The sequence below is a fragment of the Etheostoma spectabile genome, chromosome 1 (assembly GCF_008692095.1).
Source record: "Etheostoma spectabile isolate EspeVRDwgs_2016 chromosome 1, UIUC_Espe_1.0, whole genome shotgun sequence".
Lineage (NCBI taxonomy): Eukaryota > Metazoa > Chordata > Actinopteri > Perciformes > Percidae > Etheostoma > Etheostoma spectabile.
Genome location: NC_045733.1, coordinates 11,887,857 through 11,913,236, shown reverse-complemented (window position 1 = coordinate 11,913,236; position 25,380 = coordinate 11,887,857). Strand labels below are relative to the sequence as shown.

General features: G+C 39.3%; 1 long non-coding RNA gene across 1 annotated transcript; it reads right to left on the bottom strand.

The window, feature by feature from the left end:
- Positions 1-23,354, bottom strand: LOC116691036 (uncharacterized). The gene is made up of 4 exons (XR_004332412.1): positions 23,135-23,354; positions 14,461-14,467; positions 11,196-11,198; positions 1-11 (listed from the first exon to the last, which is right to left on the bottom strand). It is a non-coding gene; the product is annotated as an uncharacterized LOC116691036 (long non-coding RNA).
- Positions 23,355-25,380: the final 2,026 nt, after the last annotated feature.

Genomic DNA, 25,380 nt, shown 5'->3' with positions numbered 1-25,380 from the left:
TCAGCATTCAGCTGCAATTTTGAGCAGTGCGCCACGCCAAGTCGCCAATTCTAGCTCTTCCTCCGAGTTGTCTCCACTGTGCTTCCCATAGGAAAACAGTGGCACAGCCAGCTCAGATGTGGCTTTACTGCGCATGATGTGTAGGTGGCTTGAGCTTCATTATTACTTTATAATTTTTTTGAATTTCCCTACTAAAAGATGACTATTTTGTTTATTTTATTTGATACTTGGCACACATACATTTTTACCTAGCTGTTGTGTAAAGGGAGTTTGCTGGTTGGCTGTCACTGGTAGTTTAGTAAAGGACTAGACAGACCTGAACAATGTCTATTCCAGTATTCATGACAAAGTCACATCCTGCAATACTGTATGGCAGTAACAGGAGATTGCCATAAACTAAATGGCAGTGATTGCATTTACTTTGGACTGGACTTTCTGCAGGACCTAGATATTACTGTTGGCAGTCTAACATTAGACATAAGTGAACAATGGGCCTAACATATTAGTCATAAGCATGTTTTGTCTTCTTTTCTATAAATAACTTGGTTTGCGTCCAATGGCCAAATGAGGCAACACTAAATATCTAGTATTCCCTCTACAAACGTGTTTATTTGGCTTTCTCACATGCATTTTTCTCCCTATATCATTCTCCCCTCATTGTTCTGCCTACAGGGGCATAAAGAAATCATGCATACATACCTGTCATCACAAGCAATAGTGATCTGCAGCCTTGCCTATCCATTATTACCCATCAAATTCAACGAGTGAAGCATAAAATTGAAATGAAGCACTGATCTGTATTGCGATGGCTCATTTCCTTATTCCACATCTCTGCATTATTTCTAATTATGCCCCAGCTGTCCCCACTTCCCTTCTAGGAGAGGTTTCTGTGTCAGGGTTTCTGTCAGAGCTGCCTTTCCATGATAAAGTAGCAGGGAGAGCCAATATTCCTCACTGCCAGAGATAGGCTTCACACACATCTGGAGGCCTATTTATCAGGCGGTGCCACCACTGGCGCAGGAAGGCTCACATAGATGCACCTACACATGTTCAGAACAGCACACAGACAAGTCCTAAACAATATGGACATACTTCATGTGCAATTACCATGCATACATAATTACACATTCTATTACTCACTGGTGTTTGGAATGGATATGTACACACCAACCCACGTATTTACGTTATCGTGCTAAGGCGAGAGATTCTGAAGCCAAATCAATCCAAAGAAAAGAGCAGATCAGCTACTGCCAAGAGGCAAATATTTATATACGAACATTACTCAAATGTTTAATCACAGGTCCAGTTTGTAATTCTGGGACGCTGCGGCATGGAATGTTGATGTATAATAATGTGGTCGTTGGTTGTTTTTGGTGTGGATCAGCTGGCTGGATATAGTAAGGTTGGGATTAAAAATAGTGGGAAATGCGGTTCTCTGGAAAAAAACTTAAGTACTTCAGAATAAATAAAATGTACTAGTGTTTCTACACAATTACTGTACATTATGATATATGTTTCAACATACTGTAGATGATTTCACATTCAGGGTGCTAGACGCTTGTCTTGTTGAAAAAATAGCGGTGCTTTTATGACGTAGTGACTACTTTCCCTCTTGGTCTTGGACAGTTACACATTTAACTAATGCAAATGCATTTGTCCCATGCTGTCTCACTAGCAATGTTACAAGCAATGCTTCTTTGTTGAGCAGTTTATACCCCAGCATAATAGGGTTTTAAACAATTATGGTGAGACAGCTATGGTAGTTTCTTTCTTCTTGCAATTGCTCAACAGCTCAAATTTCCAAATCAAAGTTTAAGTTAAACATGCAAAAACTCTTAATAGATTTATGTTGCCTCTGCAGTGGATTTCCTCTAAATGGATTGATTTCAGCCCTGTTATAATGCTGCCGTGAGTCAAGGTGTCTGTCTCGTGGCATTGCTAATTTACCAGGCTTCTCGACACAAGACTTTTCTCTTTTAAGGCCACTTCTCTCTAATATCTCTGTGGGCAATGGTCCATGGGAAAAAAATGTGAATTGTAATTGTCATTAAAACTAAGCAAATAATTCTTCGGAAAGCCCATCATGCCAATTACATTCAGAAATCCTACAATTTAATCCGGTCTGACAGATTGAAATGCTTCAAACAGAAACACCAGTTAAGTTTAAATTTCATTTGGGTAGCATTGAAAATAGTTTCTGTTATGGCATGTGCTTCTAAACATGAAATAATGATTTGTAGACAGACAATCTTGATGATGCATTTAAGGATTGCAGAGAACTGTCACCGCAACATGCAAAGCATGAAACACTACAGATACTAGTTTAGATTGTCAGCAATTTAGGTAAGATGAAAATTTAAAAAAAAACTAAAAAAAACAGCAGCAACAAATAGTTAAAGCAAAACCATAATTCCAAGCATGATATTCCTTCCAGCCACAGCCTTAAAGAAAATGTTTTTCTGACTGTAAGTGAACTGCATAATGTTGAAGTATTTTTTTTTCTTTTACTGTATTCTCACTCTGTATTTCTCTCGCATCATCTCATTAACATTTAATTTTCGTCTCTTCAGCCTGAGCTGGAACTCAGGACAGTCACATACAAAGTCAAATTATATGGACCACTGCTTCACAAACAAAAGCCTAAAATTGGCATCTAAATATGCATTATGTCCCATTGCCCCATTCCAGCCAAATTTAATCTGTTTTCTAGGAGTATGAGCTGGCTCACTCAAATGAGACCAGAGTACCTGTTATGTTATGTCTACAAATTTCCATGCCAGAGTTGCTTGAGGTTACCAGAGGCCATTTAATAAACTGTAATGGATTTTCTAGGTGATAGATTCTGCAATGAAATTGCACAATGAACAACAAGCTTTGAACGACAAGCTTCTATCAGACAGACTGTCTGACAGAAGATTTTTTATGAGGCTGCATTATGTGTAACTACCAACTCTGTTGCTTTATTACTTTTCAATTTGCAGGAAAAAAATTTCTATATTTGTTGCCATTTGGAAGACATGTTTTCAGTCAGCTGCAACGTTCTTGGTCCTTGGACATGTCGATGTTTATCTTTAACATGGCTGTGTTTTATTCAAATAAATACAGAAGAAGCTATTTAACTTAAGTCAACTCTTCCAGGTTCTGTTTGTGCTTTTATCAACATGAAAAAAAACTTAAATTGCCTTATGTTTATGGAGAAAAATGCACACAGCACCATGGTAGGTGTCAGGGTTATTGAATAAGGTCATATTTAAATACTCAATTGGCAATGATATGTAAAGGCTGAGCATTTAATTATAACACAGTTCACCGTTACAGCGTAATAATTAGTAGATAATGATTAAAACTAAAGGTTGATAAATGGTTTCTTGAAGCAAGTTGTATGTGTCATTACCTTTTTTTTTAAATTTACCAATGATCGTGTTATATGCAAACATGAAGATGGGCATAACGTGAAAATGCACGGTATCTTCTACACTGCAGTTTAAGGGTGGCGTCTTTATTTCACTCTCTGCTATCCTCACAAGGTTGCAGTCATCACCGTCATTAACCCGGTGGACTGTTGACCTGATTGAGTGTGTGCAATTCATTCCGCCCACGTCAAATTATCTGGCAAATTAGCTCTGCCAAAGTCAGAACGAGGCAATTACCTCAATCGTCTGAGATGGCCGATCAGAAACTCATCTCGACTGACTTGACATGACTAATACACAGACCTAAACTGTACTCATGTGGATATATTTTTAGGTTTGTTCTCTCCTTTTGTTGTCATAATGCTTATGGGCATTTTGTATAGCTATTAAAATTAGATTTATTTATTAAAACATTACTCAAAATGTGATCTGTTGAAATGGGGAAAGTATTTTTTTAAGAATAAAAACAACATCAGATACAGTATGTTAAATATCTATAATAAATGGAATGGGGTGAAAAACAAAATGATAAATTGACTTGAAGGGTTAAAAGGTTCCTTGCCTCTTCTGAAAATGTTAATCATTGATTACATTCTTCTTTCCTCTCACACCTGCTCAGTCTACCACATTTCTCTTTAATTACTAATATAGCAAAATCCTCTAGGCTCTACCAGCTTAATCATTATTCATTCTTACAGGCATTCACCCCCTTGGCCTTTAATCTCCCCCGCCACCTTTTACCTTTCTTTCATTTCAGTGTCTAATTTTTCTTCTCATATTTACTCCCTATTTTTTCTCCCTTCCATTTCCAGGAACTTGCTTCAGTATAAGAAGAATCATGGCTCAGGTCATTGCAATCTATCCTCTCTCTGCCTCTCACCTATTTCCCTCCAGCATTCTTTCCTACTTTCCATTCATCTAAATCTGAGGCCATGGTTCTCAGCAGGAAACCGATGGAGTGCCTTCTTCAGGTAGGGAATGGGTCCTTACCCCAAGTGAAGGAGTTTAAATACCTTGGGGTCTTGTTCGCGAGTGAAGGGACAACAGAGCGGGAGATTGGTCGGAGAATCGGCGCAGTGTTACGTTCAATTTATCGCACCGTTGTGTTGAAAAGAGTGCTGAGCCAGAAGGCAAAGCTCTCCATCTACCGGTCAGTTTCCGTTCCAACCCTCACCCATGGTCATGAAAGCTGGGTCATGACCGAAAGAACGAGATGTGACTGAAATAAGTTTCCTCAGGAGGGGGGCTGGCGTCTCCCTTAGAGATAGGGTGAGAAGCTCAGTCATCCGTGAGGAGCTCGGAGTAGAGCCGCTGCTCCTTCGCGTCGAAAGGAGCCAGTTAAGGTGGTTAGGGCATCTGGTAAGGATGCCTCCTGGGCGCCTCCCTAGGGAGGTGTTCCAGGCATGTCCAGCTGGGAGGAGGCCTCAGAGAAGACCAAGGACTGGGTGGAGGGATTATATCTCCAACCTGGCCCGGGAACGCCTTGAGATCCCCCAGTTGGAGCTGGTTGATGTGGCTCGGGAAAGGGAAGTTTGGGGTTCCCTGCTGGAGCTGCTGCCCCCTCGACCCGATACCGGATAGGCGGATGAAAATTGATGGATAGACGACAATACCTTGAATTTGTCATGGTTTGGGTGTTATGTCTTGTCTTCTGGTGGTAGTCTGTTGTCCTGTCTTAATTTCTTAGCTGGTTTTCTGTCATGTCTTGTGTTATTGATAGTGTTATGTTTGGTCTGGTCTATATGTTCTGTTTCCTGTTTTATTGTGAAGTCTGGGTCTCTGTCGTGTCTTGTCTGTAGTTTTACTTCCTGTGTTTTCATGCTCCCATTAATGCATGATGTTTTTCACCTGTTTCCCAGCCCTCTTGTCACCTGCCTCTTGTTTCCTTGTTACCCTCTGTATTTATTAGTCTTTGTGCTTCACTTGTCCTGTGTCAGATCGTTGTAGTTTTTCTGTTGTAGTGTTGTGTCTCCCTGTGTCAGTTTGTGTCTGGTTTCTTGCTTCCTGTATTTCTTGTGGTCTCTATTTCTGGTTTGTTCTGCTTTTGTTTTTGGATTTGCTGTTCTTGTTTTTTGCACTCTGGATTTAGTTTTTGCCTGCCCCTCTTAGGACTTCCTTTGTTGGTTTGTACTTTGCTTTTTATTTTATTAAACTTTCAAGCTCTACTTTGCCTCCCTGCTCACTGCACTTGGGTCCTACATTACCACCATTCCATACACTCACCTAACAGAATTACATGAAATGTTATATATATAAAAAAAAACTACACTCTACAAAGGTAGAGGAATTAGATGATTTAAAAGCTTTATTTCACCAGCACCCTTTTTGCCCTGAGTGCCCTTTCATGATGATATCTCTGGGCCCAATGGGTCACTCCCATGCTTCATTGTTACACTAATATCTTACCAAATTGCCGCTTTCTTCCTACATTTGCCTCTAGTTGTTAGAACCTCATTGGTAAACCAAATGCCCCTTTAGTAACCCTGTAACTTGTTACCCTAACTGTAAGTTAAGTAGAGTCAATCCTTTTTCCTTTTCATAGTTGGTCCTTAGAGAGTCTGTGCACGTCTGGAGGCCAGTGACATCGGCCGTCCAAAGGCCACCGGGCATTTTTTCCAGCAAAGACATGGGGCACCAGTGTAAGAGCAGAGAGTTCCTCACTTCCATGTCCATGTCAGCATCATCAGATGACTGCAACTCACTGTGGTGAGTCTGGGACTGAAGTAGCAGAGTCACAGCAGAGATGAGACAATTCTTGACCACAGATAAAGTTGGGAGGATAAAAGTTCAGAGGCAAAGCTCTGCTTTGACTGGCTCTTGATTGAGCAAAGCCAAAAAAGCATATGCAAACAGAAAAAAGACCCTGTCGTTGATCCACTGTAGTGACAAGCTACTGTACCACAGTGGAGCTCAAAGCCTAATGCAATGTTAACTTTTGGTCACAAATACATTACTTTGCTTTAAAGGCTGATTTGTTAAGAGTATACTGCCACTTATGTTAGTTTGTTCCCCAACCATTCAATTGCTTTTTTATAAATTTAATATTTGTCTCAAATTTGAATGGTTTGTTATCCTTTGCCAGAAGAAATGTTTGACAAGTCTAAACTTATTTAGACATTGCCTATTGCAATGCCACATGGCTTACTTTGCAATTAGTCAAAACAATTAGTCCATAAATCAATTCATCTATCAACAAAAATAAATTACCAACTATTTAAATTATGAATGAATGAATTAATTAAAATGACTTATTTGCTTGAATGATATGCTTGTTCCAGCTTGATTATTCAAAACGTTTCTCATGTCTATATGATAATAAATGGATTGTCTTATGGTTTGGAGATGCAATTTGAAGACGCCACCTTATTAATAATTAAACCATTTAATTGATTAATAAGTGAGTAAAAATGATTGTCAGATTAATTGATAATGACAATTTTAATGACTTGCTTTGCCAAGTAATGGGTCTCACTGATTTAAACAGGGGTAGGGCATTTAGTGATTTTCTGGACTACTTACCTCTCTAAATCTAAATCATGTTCCACAATTAATGAGGCTTTTGCTTAACCATTTTACACATATAACTCACTCAATGTGTTTCTTGGAATAGGGCCCTGGATTTCATGCTGTATTTATACAGCAATATTCCTGTTTTGATGCATACAGTTTGATTGATGCATTCTATCTATTTAGGGTCTCTACCTCAACTTATCTTCATATGAAAGGTACACAGACAAAGAGAAAAGAGTGACTCCTACAATAGTGCTGTTTTATAACAAACAGCATGCAACAGTGGACATGACAGCAGTTTCCCACCCTTCTCTCCTCTTCAGCTATAAGTTAACAAAGAGACTGTATAGAACTGGAAAGCTTTCAGAGCAATCACACACCAAATCCCAGCCATATTTAATGTCACACTTCAGTTCCAAGGACTGAATTTAATTTTCAAACACAATACTTTCAAGATCTAGTGTTATTTATTGTGAAGTGAGCACAACATCCATTTTAATAATGAGAGAGATATTCCTCTGGCAAGCAAGAGTTTGCATAACATGCATCATGTATTAATCTAAGTCCAGACAATGGACTGTTATTGTTATGCCTACAACCATCAAGACCCTTAGTGAATATAAAATAGAATAATAAAAGGATTGGGTTTTCTGTTGATTATCCACAAAGCATTGCTGCAGCTGTGTCCTTGTTTGTGCTTGACTTGGAAGATCCACTATATGAATAGTCATATTCAGTGGATCCAATCAAAGCTCTACTCACGCTTGTTGAATCCTGCTTGTAATGCGTTATAAGATCTGCCACACAATGTAGTGAGACTTAATGAAACAGGAATGATGAACATGTTGAATTTGTTACCCTGTAAGTCTATGTTGTTTTTCCTAGTGTACATTTTTATTTAATTGACAGATTAGTAGAGTTCTATGTTCCTCTCCAACTCTCCGCCAGAATGCAAATGGATTTTTTCATCATTATGTCAAAATATTACTTTAACAGTAATTGGTTGATTCCAAACTATTCTGTATTATCATATTCTCTTATAATATTTTATTGCAGTCTGCAGCAGCACTGTACAGTGGGCCTGGATAATTGAGTGGTTAACAAAATGTCATATGACAGTTATTTTGTAAGCTGGCAGTCACCTTTCTCGGATTACCTAAATGCTTAACTAAACACCACATTAATTCACTCAACTGAGAGCAAATGCTTATTTTGTAGGGAGCTTATGAATGTCCTTCTGAGTTGATTATTTTTTAGAATGGAGCGTCATATTAAAAGACAGTGAAGATCCCCTTTTATGTTACAATTTAGAAATAATAGTATCCCAGAATAATGTATGTAAAAGAGAGCGAGACAAAAGGTATCAAGATTAATAATAGCTCTAGCAAAACTTTTTGCAAAAAAAATCTTGCAAGGTGACCAAGGTGAAAAAGTATGAAGCTTGGCACGTAAAACAGTGTGAATAGATAATGTACTGTATGCTCACAAGGTACTGCTTCATGGAGAATGACACTACACAGTCAAGCCAGCAGTCCTATTTGACCAAGACTGTATTCCACAGAGCGGAATGTGTCACAAACTGTCACGTGCAAGCAAAAGAAAGAATAATGCAAATCTGCATACACCCCAACAACCAGCGGTGGAAGGATGACATGCGGCTGTGCACGTCATCACTGATCAGGTTTGGCAGGGGTACAGAGAAAACTACTGAGTCCGACATTGTCTTTGCGTATTTAAAAAGGGACTTAACGTTAATTTTAATGATTTCCAATTTGCGTAATTGAGTATCATCAACACACATGAACGAGGCCAACTTCCGCAGTATAGACCTCCCAATAACCAGTGTTGGCTTCTCACTGGGTGTGTTACTGAGTGGGGAGAAACTGTTAGAAAGGTGAAGATGTTGGTGGTTAGCCATAGACTCAGACATAGGTTTAGAGCAACCTTTGCCATGTGCACTCCCCGGTTTAGACCAGGCGCTACGCTTCCTTGAGACAGTCACCCACCCGCTCGGCTGCTCAGAGCCTGAAGGGAATGCTAACAGAAGCTACAGTATGTTGGCCAGCTACAGAGCGCTGGCTAGCAACGGAAGCATACAATTTTGATTCCATGGTGCGGAGCTGTGCTTCAAATTCACTAAGCCTCTCCTCCAGAGCAGCGAATATACTACCTGTGTTACATGTTTCTTTATCACTAAAGGAGGCAGAGGAATAGCTAAACATCTGACACACAGAGCAAGAGAGAGCAGTAGAAGGAGAGGAATTAGCCATTGCTAATGGTTAAGCTAAAGTAGCAAACAGCATTCTAACAATTGTGAGATCAGCAAGGCAGTCACTGTAAGAGAAGAGAACTATAGGTGCTAATACTAGTGTAGTTTAAATGCAATCCAGGCAATTAGCCGTTAAATTAAACAATAAAGACAGACCTGCCAACTTTTCTCCAAAACCTTGGACTGAGATTTGGGGGGGCCAACCCATATTTTGCCGCGTACAAAGCAATTTCTTTGGCTCATTCCGCATCATTATACTTCAGGGTTTAAATTGGGATTTATAATATGTGTGCGGGATGGGGCTCTCCCTAGGGGGGTCGGGGGTTTGCCCCCCCAGGAAAGATTTTTGAAAAATAAACCATTAAATGGCACTTTCTGGAGATTTTTGTGCAAAAAAAAATGGAGAAATCAAGTCTTGCATGATATGTGCAAAACTGTAGGGTTAAGAGCCTTTGCACTGGTGTAGTATCAACACGTATTAGGGCATTCAGCATTTACATTATATGCATTATTAACTTCTTATGATATAAGAACTGACCCAGACAATGTGCCAAACATAATGAACCACATGAAGAGACAGTAGCATATGTCAGCAACAGCTGAGAAGATTTGGGTTTGTGGGGAACAGGTCTTGGGGTCCCTGGTGTAGGGACCAGGGACCCAAAGTTAAATTAATGTTGAGGGATCAACTAAGACCACTGAAATTCTAAAGAATGAGAACAACTGTTTTGCATAAATTCTAATCCTTTAACCTTTGTGCCAAGGTTCAGTAATGTTTGGCCCTCATCCTCTGTGCCCGATTACTGTATTTACTTTTTTGGGAAAATAAAGACTATTTGTTCATTTTATAAAACATTGAATGAATTATTTTCAGTTACATTTAGAGATGCACTAAGGTTAAAGAAGCACAATAGTGGCCCAACGTTGCAGTATTGTACATATAGTATAGTGTACAGAATAGCTCAGATGTGTTTCATCAGATTTCTGCTCATGTTTACAACTTTATGCACATTCAAAATATAATTCCTCCCATCTCTGTTGTCCGAGATTTGGAGAGTTGTAATACAGTCTGCTGTGTATGTCATTGGTCCGCTGATATGGTGGATCTCATTCAGACCGTCTGAAAGACACAGAGGCCCATGTGTCTATGTGTCTGTCAGACGATCGGAGGATTACACGGATGCAAAGCGTCACTGCCCACAGCAGAGCGGGTCCACTAACATAAACTGAAGTTGCTACACTGGCAGCCGTGCTGCTCACCTCTATTGTTACAGAGAGAGTGGACACGAAGCGACGGATGGGTCTGTGATACTCAGAGCACATACCTGAAGCCGGGGAAATACATCTGGGATGGCTCGTGAAAAAAATGTTTTCAGTTTGCGACAATTCGAAACTTCCACAGACAGGGAGCGCTCTTGAACCCCCTCACAGTCTCTGAAAGCACAACTAGTCGATCATGTGTGGCTCAACAGGTAGATCTATAGATAAACTCATCTTTCAGAAATTTGACCAACCGGTTTGACACTTCAGCGTGAGAAATCGGGGGTGTGGCGTGTGAGCGTGTGAAACCAGTCAAATGCGTGTCTCACGGCCAATGCGTGAGAGTTGGCAGCCCTGTAAAGAAGAGTTGAGTTTGTTTTTGCTGGAGCAGGAAACTAGCGTCCATGATATGGAAGCACCGGAAGTGAGACAATACGCTTACCATCAGCACATCAACCATCTTTATTTATTATGTTTCCAGGTAACAGAATGAGCAGGACTGGTAAACAACCCATGCTCAACTTGTTGATCTTTCTGATGTTTTTCCAACCAGTGATATCAACAGTGTATTGTGGCATCCAACAACAGCCATGAATAATTCAAACCAAATATATGCATGTTGCAAAATGAATACAATATTTATTTAAATGACCAGCTGCAGGCATTGTCTGCTACAGCAACGGGCCACAGGTCAGAGTCAAACCCGGGCCCGTCAAGGAGTACACCTCTATATACATGGACACCCGCTCTTCCAACTGAGCTATCTGGGTGCCAATCCAGCAGCTCTTACAAACATTACCTTTAGCTCATGGCCCCTAAGCGGTCATGTCACTACTGCAACACTGGTAAAGCCTTTCCAAGGTTGCTCAACTATCCCTGCTGAATAGGAAAATGTGTCCCATGCTTAGTGGTGGCACCTTCAGCTCACCTATTCTGTATTCACACACTTCTTCCATTTCTTCACTTCTTTGATAGCCTTTAGGTTCTCACCACAGTGTAATGTCAAAGTGGAAACTCAGGACTTCCTGCTCCTCAAGCAACGAAGCTACAAGACTGCCAACAGGGATATCGCTGTTTCTTTCCCAAATAGTGTAACAACCCCAGGGCCACTGAGAGTGACCCAACACCGAACAGGACATCCAACAAATAGGATACCCTTGTTGGCTCAGGGGAAGCAGCTTTGCTTAAGGGTCATGAAGTCTTGTGGTTGCCCCGATACTCAAGGTTGTAATAACTTTGCTTTCTTTGCAATATAAAGCATAACCAAGTGAAAACATCCCTGAGGACAATGCTGCAGAGAGCAGAAGCTGACTGGACTGACTAGGCTGTATTCAAACCTTCCTCTCTCAAGGTCTAATCTGAGTCCAGGTGTTGGCATTTCCCAGGATGCACAAAAGCTTGAGTGATCATCAGGAACACAAAGCTATTTTTTTTTTCCCAAGGGAAAAATACAAAGTCCTCAAACTAGCATAAAGCAACTCCTTTATATTGCATTTAACCAGTGGTACTCAGCATGTAGCAGGTATTTCCCCTTTCATAGTGACACTTTAAATCTAACTGAAGTGGCAGTTTGACCTTCTGTACCCTCTTCACGGAGAGAATGACAGGTTGGAACAGGACTGAAAATGTCACTCCTGTCACTCCCGGGCTCTGACCACTCAGGGTGGCTTGTAAACTAATTAGAACATACAAAGGGTGATACAGTATCTAAAACAGAAGTGAAAAGAACCATCTGTATTCAATGTTATGTCCGTACAATTGATTGTTACGAGTTGTAACAGTGTTACTCATTTAAATTCAACACATAAAGCTTTTAAAGCTAACAATAACACAGAAATGACAAAAAAAAAAAAACAATTCCCGGCTGTGTCTTTTTAACCAAATCAAAGGATATTTTAAAGCGTTGTGACTTTCAACTTAAGAGCAGTCAACTCAGTCAATGCAAAAGCAAAAAAGATAAGCGTGGTGTCTATGATCAAAGAGTCTAGACTTGTGTTACACTCCCAACTGTGTTTGTATGTCAAATCGGGTAAAATTAGGGTTTGTGTTCAATGGTAAGGGCATAGTTCAAAAGAAATAAAAGGCAGTTTGGTGTAGGAGAAAGGTAGATGTGGGAGGTTTTTCCTCCCCTCAGGTAGCTTTGACTTTCCTGGCACAGGAAGTAAAGAAAATAATACCTTTTTGTTGAGAAGTTGATTTTATCTTTAAAAGTGCCGATAGACACACAACACACATGTTCAAAGCAAAGGATATTCCCCTGCGGAGTATCTTGTAAAGTTAGTTGTCATGCGCGAGTTTCCTGAAACTTTATCGATAGACAGGATATCATCGCTGCAGTGCAAACAGGAATCAAGTCCAGGTTGGTACAACAGGTTCAAAGATTTCCCTACACACATACAACCTGTGAGTGTGCGACTACAGGGAAAGTCAATCAGAGGCTCCACCATTCTCCTCCACCATACGTCTGCATCACTAATGAAGTAAGCCAAGAAGGCTGGGGCACGACTCGCAGAAAAAGATTAAGAAAGAAGACAAAAGGCCTCCTCTTCTGAGGGAGAAATCTTACTCTTGTTCAATCTGCCCACATTACCTTGCCCTGCTATCCGATATAAAGAGACACACAATGCTGGTCAGTGTTGATGTGGTAGCATACAGAGAAGAGAGAAAGGACAGCAGCCTGTGAGAGGGGGTGGGGTGAGGGGGTTGTGATAGAGCCCTTGAAGTGATTGTCTTCCAGACAATCCTGATTAAAAATTGATGAATCAAGTACCATCATCAACTAGACATAGAGGGCGTGCATATTAAATTCAATGTTAATGAAAAAATCAGGGTATGGTTTTTAGTTGTAGACTCAATTACACAATCTGTCATTGTGTGCATTGGTGTTTACCTAATTTTAGGGTTAGGCTCCTATTGTCACAATTCATATTCATCATTCAATTCATTTTGCACAAATGATCAAATCTTTTTAAAGATGATTTGGGATTCACAACTAGGCATTACAGCTATTGCCTGTGGTTTTGGTATTAGGTCTGATCAGTTTTGGATGTAGATGGATGGTGAGAAGAAACAACACGTGCTATTAAAATAGGTACCTGCTAGTTAAAAAGTATCTACCGTATGAGTTCTTTTGAAGCTTTCAGACTTCAACCCCTTATTCCCTCCCTCAACATTGTGTTACATTGTGTAGTAGAACATAGTGTACTGGTACACCCTTAGTTGGCTGTTATCTAAAGCCTTACCTAGGACTTCCACACCAAATGTGGTTACATTTAGGCAATAAAAACCGATTATTAAGGCTGTGAAGTGAATGCCTAAACATTACCATGAAGAAGTAAATTGCGCTTTGTCACTATGTGTTGTTATTGAGAGTTGATATTGTTGGAAAGCAACATTAATTCAACTGTTGTAGGTAGGATTTAACAGTTTTGGAAGGGTCAGATAAATGGTGTTGTCCAAAACGATAAGGACGATCAGCAAACACTTCTATGTCTTGTTTTAGAGGGAATGGACAAACAACACCCTTCCACAAAGTTTCATGAACATCCAGCATGTAGATGTTTCCGTAATTCTATTCTACTCACTTTACATGCACTATAAAAGAAAAATATTTCCAGTCTGGGGCACTGCTTTGAAAGTTGAATTCACTTTGTTAGAGCAGTATTCATACAGTAGAGGGGGACCATAGCGAGCAGCTCAGGCATATCTTCTCAACCACGGTGTATTGTGCTGAACCTTACCTGCTCACAAGGGCATAGTGTTCATCTGTGAACAAGAGGGTGTGTGTGTTCAAATGTACTTTCCCAATGAAGTCCATTGCAGACCATTGGCTTTCTGATTAAATATTTAAGGCAGCACATCCCCATACCTAAACACACGCCGCAAAGTAATCATGTGAGTATAATGATGTGACCCTTCTCTTTCACCTACAAGCACAGTTACACAGTAAACACATAGTAAACATTGTGAAACTTAACTATTTAATTTCAGTCAACAAAAATACTTAACAAAAATACTTAACTAGGGTTACTAAAACATCAGGAATTAGCTCAAAATTAGTCAAACCCCAGTTTCCTGAGTGTAACTTCTGTGTTTGTTGCAAATTTGTTGTCAACCACCCCAATCTGCCTCCTCCTCACGCAGAATGGGGCTCTCCTATACTTTGTCAGCTCACTACCCTATTTCCTCTCGGAATAATTACTTCAGCAACAAGAGGTGAGCTGCTTGCAATATTGACCCAAATGGCCGTTTTCTGGGTGAGGACAGGCTGGTTTTAGGAGTATTTAATTAACTTGAATTACTCTAATTAAGGTTAAGTTCGTGATTTCTGGAGTGAAGAGCCGTACAATCATAATCAGCAAGCATGATTAACCATACTTTCTATTTCCCAATAAACACACACATGCAGAAGGTTAGTTGATAATGCACTTAATCCAAATGCTGACGTTTAAAGTTGGAGTCCAACAGAAAAAAATATATTATTAAGGTGTGTTCATTACTGTAGTGAGTCACTTGTGGCTGTTGTTTTGCTCAGATAAAAATTAAGCAACTAAATTGAAGATTCATTTCTTTTCCAGCATTGTCTCATCAAAATGGATCATTTTCTTTCGACTCCAAAGCCTGATAAACTACCATCCTTAACATAATCATTGCTGAAACATACTAAAGTGTCCTAAGGGAGATGGAATGAAACATGCTCATACAATGTATGTGTGGGCTCCTTTTCCAATGCTCTTAAGCACAGACTTGCAGATGTGTAAGACAAAGTGCTTTGCTTCATTCTCTTCTCTCTTGTGGCACATATATAAATTGGCCAGCAGAACTGGTAGTCTGCGCACAAACTCCATATTCTTCTCATAAATCGTTCGGTCTTTTAATAGAGACAAAGCGCAACTGAGCATCTGGGTAGCAATTCCATTGAAGAGGTGGAAAATTTGTTTTTCTTTGTTTTTCTTTGCTCTCCTTGTTGGGGTATGAATTTATCATGCAAGCAAATTACACTTTTCTTTTTGTTCTTATTTTGCCCCCTGCTGGAGCTGCTGCCCCCGCGACCCGATACTTGATAAGTGATTGAGGATGGATGAATGGATGGATGGATTTTTGACTGTGGCATGGGAAATTTACATTTTACTGTAGTTTTAACATGTACTGTAAATTACAGACTTGGGACAAGAGATAGTTTTGCAGTACATGAAGCATTTCCTCCTCTGAACTATATTTTGACTGCAGAGTGAAGCAGATAGGGACAACTGTTCTGGTTCAAGAGCGGGCAGCACAAACCATTCTCCTCTTGAGTGTTGTGTGATAAGATACTGCACTCCCTCAACTCCCACACAGATAGATTAAAAGCCTTGCCTCCGTTTTTTACTAGTTTGTCAAATATTGGCACTTCGCAGAAATGATCTACTGATTCTCCACATCCAAGCATCCCACTGTGAGAAAATGGAGATATAACATGCTTCCATGCATTATTTTTTCACCAGCCACTGTTGTCATTCAGATTACCCTGCAATCCACACATATTTGTTTTGCAGCCACTGCAAATCAAAAAGGCCTGTCCCATAATTCATTGTGGTAATACTTTATAATAACCATCATTGATAGATGGTAAATTGATTACAGATAGTTAATTCATCCTTACTTATTTAATTTCCATTCAACTGTTAGCAAACAGTAATTTTACTGTTAACAAATAATGAAATGTTTACTAATTATCAATAGTGCTGTAAATTAACAGTTTATTGTTGCATACATTATACCCCTCATATACTATGTCAGATATCGGGTAATGATTAAAAAATATTTGTAAACCTTTAAGAAACCATTTTTAAAGCGCTTTGATTTATCTACCTATTGTTTAGATAGATAGTTAAAACTTTGTCAGTGGTTACTAGCAGGTTTGTAAACCATCTATAAAAATTATCTGGATGGCTAATGTAAAGTTGCGGCTATATAAATATTTAGTTATTGGTTAGTAAGTGCTTCGTAAAGCAATGATACGTTTGTTGCTCTTCATTAAATTATATGGAAAGACTATATATGTTTATATATATGTGTGTTTATATGAACCATATTAATAGATAGATAGATAAATAGATAGATAGATAGATAGATAGATAGATAGATGGATAGATATTTATTGATCCCAAAAATGGGAAATTGCAGTGTTACAGCAGCAAAATAGCCAAACAGCACAAAATATAAGTATAAATGAAATACTAGGATACAGTACACATGAAATCATAGGATACAATATACATCCATACAATATACATAAAATAATAATAGTATAAAATACAAGAACAAATATTTAAAATATATACAAGTTGGGAATACATAATGTGCAACTGGTTAACGAGTAATGATAATTATATGTAGATAAACCTATTGTGCAAGTTTCACTTCATCCCAGAGATATCTCAGAGTCTTATCTAGCACCCAGTCATGAGCTGTTAAAAAGTTTTATTGCTTGTGGCAGGAATGGTTTCTTGTAGCGGTCCGTGCCACATCGAAACAGTCGGAGCCTCTTAGAGAAGCTGCTCCTCTGTTGGACCAGTGGTGGGGGTGGAGAGGGTGGTGGGGTTTATCTAAAAAGGTATATAACTAGTATATGGTTTACAAACCAAGTAGTAACCCTTAAAAAAGTGTTAGGAGTATCTGGTCCATCTGTTTAAATTAATTTAATTTATTAATTCAGGACAATGCACATTGATAAACAAGTACAGCAGTACACGTGAATGTGCCAGATTGTAGCCCGAGGGCTAATTTCTATCTGCAGTCCATTAGGCAGGTTGGAGTTAGAAACATTTAGTATAAAACAAGAAGAAACAAAAAGAAAATAAAATAAAAAAAAACAAGAGTAGCACATGTGTATCGATGTTTAAAAATGGTAAAAATGGTGAGGCAGATGAGTGCTTTTCAATGTGACTTTCCAGGCCTGGTTCACTGGTTAAACAGCTCTCATATAACCTTTTTCCTTTTAATTGTTTCACCATGGCGATTGCTGAGGTAAGCAGTTAGTCATTAAAACAGGAGTTTAGGCTGAAAAGAGTTTGGAAGTTGTCCTTGAGAATCAGAAACAGCAGCCTTGGAATGCTAGTGGAAGTCTCATGACAATAAAGGACGTCTTTTTGGCAATTTCTGCTTTAATTCAACAGACCTTTAAGGGTTTGGTATCCCACCTCATTAGCATGATAATAAGATTCAGGAGGACACCGTACACTGTAGCAGGGTAATCCATGATACCCTGCAAGATGAGCCTGTAGTCCAGATTTTCTTTTGTAAGGTCCTGATATTCTTTGCATGCAGTGTCTACGGCCTTGTCCTGTAAATTCCAAGGGGGATTTAATTCTAGTAAGATGCTCATAATGGTCGATATTTAACACAGTGTCACAAAAAACACAGTTTTCATCCAAATGTAAGCAAATAACATTTTGTGATGAACATAAATGAGTACATGTTTCTGTGAACTAATGTGTAATAATGTGTATACATGTACACATGATATAGACAGAACATAGAATTGAAATTATACAGGATGTGATATTATAACAAAATATTGGTCAGCTTTGTATAACATACAAAGTGGAATCAGCAATTCCAGCACATAACCCTTGTCATATTTACACTTTGCTTTCTCTAATGATGAAACTTGATGCTTGATAATGCTAAAACATGCTGCTAAAAATGTAATTTTGAAAAGATTCAGTGGTGATGTACTTACATAATAGTTTTTACTCAGAATATCTCCAAATTGATCACCTTTGAAAAAGAAAACACAGGACAATCTGTTAATTAAAATTTTTTGTCAGAACTTAAGAGGGCCACAGGCATCACAGGCTTTGGCTCAAGTCCCGTCATAGCAGCAGAAGTACACTGTGTTCATTACATTAATGCATTCAGTGATCTGGGTATGTGTGTGTGTGTGTGTGTGTGTGTGTGTGTGTGTGAGCACACGTGCGTGCGTGCATGCATGCGGTCACTAAGAATGTTGTAGCTGCTGTTAAATCTCGGGCTACTGGCATTCCCACCTGACCTTTAACTGCTGTTGCAGAATTTTATCAAAGATGGCCGTCATGGTCAGGGTCAGCTTCCCCAGGGGAAAGCGAGGAGGATAATCCTGTTCGAGGTGTCATTATCCACTCTGACAGCTACACACATACTGTGACCATCTCAACCGCAACCATGTCAGCTCAACCACTGAGTCTTGCATTTTGCTAACATGTTTTTTTCAATTTGAATCAAGCTGTGTGTTGCACACACCATCTCATGACATTATGAAAATGCCGAATGTCACAAGAGGATGGTCCACTGCTTAGTATTTTAAATTTAATAAATATATCTGGACAAAGCATTCATTGTGAGACTTAGTAAAAATAAGGACACATTCAGTTTATATCTCATTTAGTGGGAGTTGATGTGGCATAATTGGGTTGGATTTGTTTTAATAATAACTACAAGAGACAAATTTGAGTATTTTATGCCAAAACTTTGGCTGCTGGGTTTTCCACCAACTAATCTGAATAGTAATTATGTTGACAGACAGTTCACTGCGGTGGATTAATGCCTCAGAGACCTCATCAGCTTTGCACAAGAGATGTTTGTATAACTACACGTAACGCTTCAGATACCTTTACAGAAATAAAAGTGTTCCTGTAATCGGAGCTTAAAGCTACCTTGCAATTTCAACCTTCTGGGACTTTGACACTGCTTGCTCATTTGATGTTGAGTGAAAGTAAATACACTTTACTGATGCAGAGTTTCCAGATGAATTTGTGTGGTGTCTGAACAGCAATGCTGGAATGATGTGTTTTATAAGGAATCCGCTTGACACTGTCTTTGATTAAAAGGTGAAATAACAAAGAATTCAGCATCAATTTAAAAATCTGCGTGCCCTAACCCAATGAACTCTTTCAATTTATCAACATAGTTATATGGATATGTTAGGTTAGATAAAATTTGGTTACTACGTGGCGAGAAGGTCCAAGTTGGAATATATGGTCTTAGTTGTCCACTCATCACTTTTTCACTTTAAATCCTTTTAAAGTCACCCCTATCTTGCACTCTAATGCCTACACTATATCTTTGACTTATATTTTTGATATTTTATATGATATTTTATATGTTAATTTATATTTTTTTTGGGGCAACATGAAAAGGGTTGCTTTAATCGGTTGCCCCGTCCCGTGTACTTGTGTATAATGACAATAAAGGGCATTTATTTATTCTATTCTATTTAATGGAAATTTTAAACCCTTTTGCATTGGTTCATGACAGAATTAATTTTCACAGAACCTGAATAAATTTACAAGTTATTAGATACTACATTTGTGTTGCAGGTTTTGACCTGAATTGTAAGTATTTAGTTTGTCTTGAACTGTGTCAACCGTTAAACCACAAATGTAGGTCAGTGTCTAAGGTATATGGAACTATTGGTAGAAACAGCAACACTTAGGAGAACAATACACTGTATCACTATAAATCCAGATTTAGTTGTAAATTAACTTTTAAATGGTCACTACTTATTCTTTTCCATTCTTTTTTCTATTTGTTTGAACTGTTCTTTGCAATGCAAAGGCTCATGGGAAGACAAAAAGGTTCTGTCCTAGTTAAGTGTGTTTTAATGATGTTCTGTTTTTATTTTTTGGGTGTGCAGTAATGTCATCTGGGTTTTAGTTTTGTATAGTTGATTTAGTGTTCATGTTTAGCTACATTCATTGTTGTACTCGAGACCCTGGTGGGGACTTATGGGCTCTTGGCAGTGAGAAAGAGTTCAATGTCCTATACACAGATAGAATCAGTAACTCTGTCTGCCGAGTGTAACTTTCTATGCAGCACATTGCATCAGAACATTTAAATGTTTGATGTTGATTGTTTTCCTTTTTCCTTTTAGAAGAAATGTATAAAATACATAATTCTTAACAGGGGCGTAGCACTATATTTTTGTCCCTGTAGAAAGGCATGTTCTATGGGCCTGCATCTACAGCTATTCATTCTAGCATCTTTTTGGAGACGGGTGTGTCTGCAGCTTGGAGACCTCCCGTCTCATACCTCCTGTCTCACGCACTTTTGGCTGTTGGTGTCCCAGAGCTTTTACTTTTCAAAATAAATGCTTGCGCCTGGTCTGCTATGTTTTTGTACTTTTTTGTTACATTTTTGGATCAGTTTCCCCCCCTGCCAAAACATCTTCCTGACCGTCACGCGTTTGCAGTTCAAAGGGAGGCGTCTAGCAGCGGCCCCAGCACCGTGGCAGTGCTTCCAGCTCCTGTTACCGCTCAAGATATTATGAATCCCACTATGGCCACGCCAAGACCCGCCCTTCAATAGCATTTATTGGCCAGGCGTGAACCTCTCCCAGTACTACCGCTGCTCCTGTTACTGCTGCTTCTCCCGTTACTTGCTTGGTCATATGTGAAGCATTTGTTCACATAGGGTTAATATACAACCCTTATATCTATCTTAAAAACACTCCCGGTCCTCCACAGCTGTGAAGCTACAAAGCCTACTTGTTGTCCAAACTTGTGTGTTCTCACTAGATTAATTTGTGCAGCATTCACTGTCCCGTGGGAAATAACAGGCCAAACTGACAACAGTTTGTGAATTGGTCATGTTATTTTAATCTATTGATTTGTCAACAGGGACACAATTTTTAGTTAATTTCATGGTAGTCAGCACGGAATGAAAATCGTCTGCCGGGACACAATCCGCAGTCTCTGGGGGACGCATCAACAGGGAAATGAAATGGCACACATGGTAGACGGTGAAACATTTTTCATTTTTTCATTTGTCATTTTCTTACATTATATATATATTTTCTCAAATTTGTTTTCAGTGTATGGACTAAAATTTGAAAAATAACATCTGAACTTTTTTGTATAAAGGTTCCATGTCATATATGGATGGCATGGCTCAGCCCTTTGATTCTGCATTTGAAACTGATCTGATTGCTTTCCGTCTTTGGATGAGTGCTCTTAATTTTTATAATTGATAAGTCTGCACCACACTGCAGCAATAACAGATACACATTCTTAGGCTATCTGGTTACTGTTTTTAAATGACAAAATATATGACACATAGATGCACTGTAATACTACTTTTATGAATGGTGATTACCTATTGACGCCTAAAAAAAATAAATTCCAATTCTGTTATGAATGGGGGATGTAAATGTCCTCTCAAAGAAAAGTGATAAGATGACTGAGTGGTATTTTACAGCCGGGCGGCCACCTCATTCACTCAGTGAAACTATAGAACTCAATCAGTAGCAAGACTTTAAGAGGCAAGGACAATGTTTTATAAAACCAGAGCCTATACCAGCATTTTTGTGTTAAAGGAGCTTTCTATTTCCCAAGAGAGATCTATAAAAATGTCTGCCGAGACACAAGCTGATTGGCATGCTCTCTGCAGAGTTAGCGACTAACGAAATACACACATAGACCATGTGCCAGATACACCAAAATCTACAGCACGCTGGTGGGACTCATGCAGACTGACACATGCATCTATCAGCCATCTACAGATTGTTTGATTTGTGAATACATCTCTGTGGGTATACAGTTTTTTGCACATTTGTGTGTGTGTGTGTGTGTGTGTGTGTGTGCATGTTCCTGCACCTTTCCTTGCCACTGTTTGTGAATGCACAGGTGTATCAGATAAAACAGACACACAGTTGCCTATACACAGTAATTTTCTGTCTGAGTTGTTATTCTTTCTGCGAACGCTCGCTGGCTCAGATTGGAATAACAGATTGCCTTGGCTGTTTGGACTCCAAGATTGCTATTACTTAAATCAACATTGACACAAAGTGATCCTCTTCTCACCGCTGATAGTCTGATGCACATTGCAAGCACTTGTAATATGCAACTATATAGTAATATAACTGACAAAGATACCTGTTTGACTATGCAGTAGATGTTAATCTAACTATGAATACGTTAAACAGAAAATCATAAAGCTCATGTTCATTTGTAGTTTAGTCATTGTAGTGTTCGACCACATTTCACTAATTACACTGTCCAAAAAGGGATTAATTGTACTTATATATTGGTCCTTACATTTTTAAAAAAAAAAAGGCTTTTTAAATGTTTCTGAAGGTAGTCAAAAAATTTTTGCGCCAACTGTGTTTATTGTATTGTATTGGATGTAATGATTTTTTAGTGTTAATTCAGGACCACAGTATATGGTCAAGCTATTTCCATGCTTGTGCAACATAAATACAGTTTGAGTAAACAAAGACTTGTTATTAAAGTATGCATTCACTTAAAACACCAGGATATTTCCCTCAACTGTGGAAACAAAACTAAGCTAAAATATGTCTACTTATGTTGACCTGTTGGCTAGAAAGAGAAATCTAATCAGGAGGCCCATGTTGCTCTGTTGTTTGTACAGGTTGATTTAAATTAAAACCAAAGCAATATTGCTGTTGCTGTATTCGTGCAAAGTTGACCAGTCTATTTATTCCCCATAAGCAGCCAATGCACAGGCTGTAAAAACATGAATATGAAGCTAGTAAAACAACTGTTTTTTTTTTCAGTTTGTGTGACAGCTAAGACACAACTGTAATAAAAAACGTATACTCTGAATTGCTTGAACCCGTCTTTGGAAAACTATTGTTCGTTAACAAGTCAACCATGACACCATGACTTTTAAAGGTGCTGTAGGTAGGATTGTGAAGATCCAGGACTTTGAACATCGACAACTTCTCAGTCCCTCCCACGCTTTCTGCTAAAACCCACAACTGTCTCCTAAGCCCCTCCCCCCATAAGGGAGAATGAATGCGTGTACATGAGCAGTGATTTACACAAAGTTAGACACCCCCCCTGGCCCTCATAGGAGGATCTGAACACGGAGCGGTTGATTTTTGCAAAATCAGACTACAGGCTGTAGGTGGTGCCAGAGGAGCCGGCTTTTAAAAAAAGTTTCATGTAGTTCCACATAAAACTATAAAACATAAAATGTTTTACCTACTGCATCTTTAAGTTTGAGTCTAGGATATGGGGCTTAAAATGCAGAGAGAGGAGACAAAGAGCAGGACAAGGTGTTTATTGGAAGAGAACAGGAGGCTACAGTCGAGGGCTGGGTGGTGTGGCAGAAGGAGAAAACAGTCCGAGCTGGAGATCCAAGTGGCTGGTGAACGTAGGGAACACTGGACACTGAGCGCAAGTAAAAAACAATAAGTAAGTCCAAAATCCTTAAACTGCCACAATGAGAGTCTCAGAGGTCGGGATTAACAAACAAGTAAACCTTTGCCACACAGAATAATCTGGCACAGAGTGGAGAAGGGACCCCGCTTAAATGTGGTGATCAATCAACAAGATGAGGATCAGGTATGCCTTGTGGAGCCGGCTCCGCCAGCTCCGCCCTCCACTGCACCAGCCCTGCCAGGATAGAAAGAACAAAAAAGGGAGGGGAGAAACACAAAAATACAAAATACACACAACTGTGACAGGGACTTGCTTAAATGATACATTCAGAGAATGCAGCTTTAACATTTTAGAGGAGAGTAGTTACACAGTATATGCAAAATATAAATGGCTATGTGTACTAACAACACATTCTCCCTCCCATCTCGTAAAAAACGGACGCTTGGTCGGGTGCCTTCGTCGTTATTGATGTTAAAAGTCTCTTTTAGCGTTGTATAACATGCACTTGGTCGGGACTGTTGGTGTACCTTTTGACGCGCTTGGTCCGGACTATTGCCGTCCTTTTGACGCTGTTAGGTTAAGGAAAAGCTTGTGGGTGGGCTTACGGTTCCGTGACACGCGGTAATGGGATGGTTGGGTCAACAGAAAGGTCGAGGGTGGACGTTCGGTTCCGTGACACGAGGGAACAACGGGCAGGTTAAAGACGAAAGTGGCTTCCCTGAAACACGGTGATAACGGGACGCTCTCCTGGGTGAAAGTCCTGTGTTTGAACGGATTTGTATTAATTGAGAGTAAACTTTAACATTTAGTGAATATTTTGCGTGATAAAGACATTGGTTATCATGCAAGGTGAAGGCATAATATGTAGCCCACGGTTGCCAGTGTTACTTTGGATTCTTTCACCGGTATTGTTTGTTGAGCTGGACGTAAAAGAAGATTATCTGAAGTTACATCCCAGAATCATTGAGTCATTGGGCTTTCTGTCCTTACTTACCTGTTCAACAAGATTATGTTTCCCAGAGGAAAGCCCTGGCTATTTCTAAAGCTAAGCTCAGCAGCATCTTGGTGTCTGGTAGAAAACAGGCCAACTGTGTGTCAGCTTGTGCGCTTCATGTTTAACCTCACTGCATTTCCATGACCTCAACAGTGTGTCTACCATTTTTGTTCCTTCTACTCCACAAACACCAAGCATTTCTTTATATTGAGAGAATCCTGCCTAGTGGGACACCAAAGAGTCAATGACCTGCGACATGATCTTGAGGTTGTGCGTGGTTGTATTGTTTGATCAACAACAGGTTCCAGCAGACATGCTAATAACTGTTGGGAAACAACGCGATCACAATTGTTTTTTGTCCGTATCCTATAATCTACTGGCTTGGTGTCTGTGAGTTGACTCTGAAAGCAGTTAGGAGATCTCAAAGGACAAACATACACAACGCATGACAATGTTCGAAAGGTTTAATGAGACACATTTCTAACAATGGCTCCATTCTCTTGATTCTCCAGATGATGTAGGAGTTGAAAGCTAACAAAGAGTCACAAAGAGTCTCCAAAAGAGAGGAGGATTGGATCAAGTTTGGTTCACGCATACATCTTCAGAAAGGAAAACAGATTTACAATGCATGATACAATTAAATGAAACAGATCAAAAGTGTTAAGAGAGGTTTTGCTCAGAGTGTTTACAGAATTGAATGTATGCCCAACAGTAACTCAAGCTACTGCCGAATGCCTTCTTTAGGTGGTGTCTAGACCAGAGAAAAAAAAAACTATCATTACATTGTATTAA